Source organism: Propithecus coquereli, unplaced genomic scaffold, assembly GCF_000956105.1.
Source record: "Propithecus coquereli isolate 6110/MARCELLA unplaced genomic scaffold, Pcoq_1.0 Scaffold29, whole genome shotgun sequence".
In the NCBI taxonomy this organism is placed as follows: Eukaryota; Metazoa; Chordata; class Mammalia; order Primates; family Indriidae; genus Propithecus; species Propithecus coquereli.
The window spans coordinates 5,260,252-5,263,449 of record NW_012148507.1 but is presented as its reverse complement, the minus strand read 5'-3'; positions in this window follow the sequence as shown (position 1 = coordinate 5,263,449).

Genomic DNA, 3,198 nt, shown 5'->3' with positions numbered 1-3,198 from the left:
CTTGGAAGTAACCTTGAAATAATTCTACCTGCCAATCAGTCAGCGGCAGAACAGAGCTAAAAGGAATTAAATAGCTCACACAGTGAGGGAAGCAATCTTGTTAAGTTGGGCTTCTAAGTGACCCCTGACTGACATACCTCAAACTTGGGAAGTCTTTGGCGTTCCCAGGGTAGAGGCTGAAATCTAAAGAACAGCTTGTCTCTTTGGAGTGATGATTACAAAACCTACAAGAAAAGTGAACTTTCAAAGGTTAAGGCCGAAAGAGCCACCCGAAGTGGTCCTTGCTGTTCTGAAGAGGCAGTTACTCCGAAGGGCTGAAGGTCAGTGCCAGGAGAGGTCCTGTGATCTGCTGGGTAAAGCCTAAAAGCTCCAGAACCAAGAGAAGATGGAGATTACCAGAGCTGGGAAGCTTAGAAACAGCAGGTATTAAGAGAAACAAACCGATTATGTTAGTGATTCCTGGACTGTGATGGTTACTTTGAAGAGGTCATTAATTGTGCAACAGGAAAACCTAAAGGATGCTAGGAGGGCCAATCCAAGGCAAAATACTTTGGTGTTCCGTCCTACAACTCCCTTTCTTGGGCCCCTGGGAGAATGACCTTCTATCCCTTTGGTTGGAAATGGCTTGTTATTTTTTATACCTGTAATTCTAATATTGTAAAAGTGGAGAAGCAGGAGGTTGCAGTGAAACAGTGGTCCGAAGAGGAAGGAGAGAGATGCCTGGGAGTGGCGAGTTTTCACAAAGAGACTGGGATGTGGGTGATGACCAGAGCAAGAGTGAAAACCTTGATCTATTGCTGGGATCGCTGATGAACAGTCATCTCTGCTTCCTGAAGGTTATCCTCGCATGGGGAGGAAGAACTCAGTGGGCACACCAAAAAGATGTGCTTCCCCAAAATAAGAGGGGATAGAGAGATTTCCTCTGACGGTTGGAAGGTGTTGCCTGAGGGACGCAGCAGCACAAGGGTAAATATTGTCCGGCAGCCCATAGGCATTAGTGAGATTCACTCTACATTGAAAGTTGGAACCAAAGGTAGAGAAAGCAAACTTCAAAAAGGGAACAGATCTTATCTTAAGAACAGACGGACAACTGAGCTCAGTGAAAGCAAAATGTCAAGCATCATCTCATTGACCTTATTCTCTGACTTTGCTTTCTCCAGGTCCCCCTGGGCACACCCATGATTTGTCCCTATCTGTGGATTAAAATCCTAATCTGGTTTCACAGCCAAGACAAGCTGGAGACAAGGAGAGCAGTGGCAACCTGATCCCCTTCCCTTGTCCCTGCCGAACACATACACAGGAACATGGAGTGAGACTGTGGCCCTGTGACTCAGTTATGATTTCTGGCTGCTCATATGTCTCTTGGAGATTTGTTGTTGCCAAGAAAATGAGCCATCTGGAATTTTCAAGTATAAATGCTGGAGTGCAAGGCTTCCCCTAACTTACTGTGCTCCCTTTTTCTGGAATGGTTGGGTCTATATTCTGGCTTTCCGTATCTCTCAGAATGAACTAGGGTATGTTCAAGTAACAAACTACTCTTAAAATCTTAGCGGTTTAACAAAACAAATGTCTATTTATTGCTCCCATTGAGAACCCATTTCAGGCTGTTGAAAGCTCTGTTCCATGTCCTCATTCAGAGAAGAATACTACAGAAGCCTGTACCATCTGGAATGTCATCAGTCACTGGGGCAGAGGGAAAGAAATGTGTTGAACAATGCATTAGCATTTGCAGGCTTCTTCCTGGAAGTCCCACCTGTCTGTCTCTTCTCCTCACATAGCTTCATTGGCTAAAGCAAGGCACATGGCCACCATAACATCCAGTCTGGTAGTAGTAGAGCCCTAGCATGTATCCAGATGGAGTAGACCTGGAAAAATTGGTGAACACAGAGACTTTTATCTCAGCTGCTGTTCCAGGTTTCAGCCAGACCCTTTCCTAATATGCTGGCTGGTTTTGGGACAGAACCTGTATCAAGAGACCAGTTGAGAGTTCGAGTTTATGTTCCTTGACTTCTATGATTGCCACTTCTGTGCATATTAGCCAGAACATGATGAATTGCCTGCCAAGATATGTTTGGATCCTTTGTTACTCTACTCTGCCCACTACAGTGATGGTTTCTGAACTCCAGAAAATAGTGTCCCCCATGGACACAGTGCTTGGCCAGCCTGATCAAACCTCTGGAGTGGGCATTTGCATTGAATTGGGTCTGTCCTCTTCAATGAGTCTTGACCCAGTTTCTATTTCCCTTGTCTTCTCTTCATTTCCTTCTATCCTAGAATGACCTATAATGCCTTATGTCCTAGTCGTGAATTGATCATGAATAAGTCAAAGAGATGTGGGTAAGAAATGGGAATAGAAAGCCAATAACCCCCAGAGAGAGCTCCAGAAGAGCCAACACATCAGGGCAGGGTGACTCACCTTAGCACCAGAGGGAAAGCCTTAGTGCCTTTAAGAGGAAGTCCTTCAGAAAGCCAATTGGATTATGGATGGCATTTACATTTGCAGCAATGCCAATACAACTACACTTTTTAATGAGAGTCTGAGTAGCTGATCTACTGACCCTAGAGTAGAAGTTTTCAAAGTGTGTTTCCCAAAATCAGTAGCATCATCATCACCTGGGGACTTGCCTGAAATACACATTCTTGGATCCCACTCCAGACCTACAATGATAGTTAATTTTATGTGTCAACTTTATTGGGCTATGGGGTACCCAGATATTTGGTTAAACATTATTCTAGTATGTCTGCAAAGGTGTTCTGTATGAGATTAACATCTGAATTGTAGACAGAGTGAAGCAGATTGCCCTCCCCAACTTGTGTCAGCCTAATCCAATCCGTTGGAGGCCTGACTAGACCAAAAGGCAGGGTAAGGGAGAATTCACTCTCTCTGTCTGAATTTTTGGGCTGGAATATTAGTCTTCTCTTGTCCTCAGACTGGAACTTGCACCATCAGCTCTCCTGCTCCTTAGGCTTTTGAACTTGGACTAGAACTACACAACTCACTGGCTGTACTGCATCTCCAGCCTACAGACAGCAGGTCATGGAACTTCTTTGCCCTCATAATCATAAGAGCTGAGTCTTTATAATAAATCTCTTTCTCTCTAAATATATATCCTATTGATTCTATTTCTCTGGAGAACACTGATTAATATGCCTACTGAATTGGAAACTTTGGAAATAGGGTCCAGCCATCTGCATTTT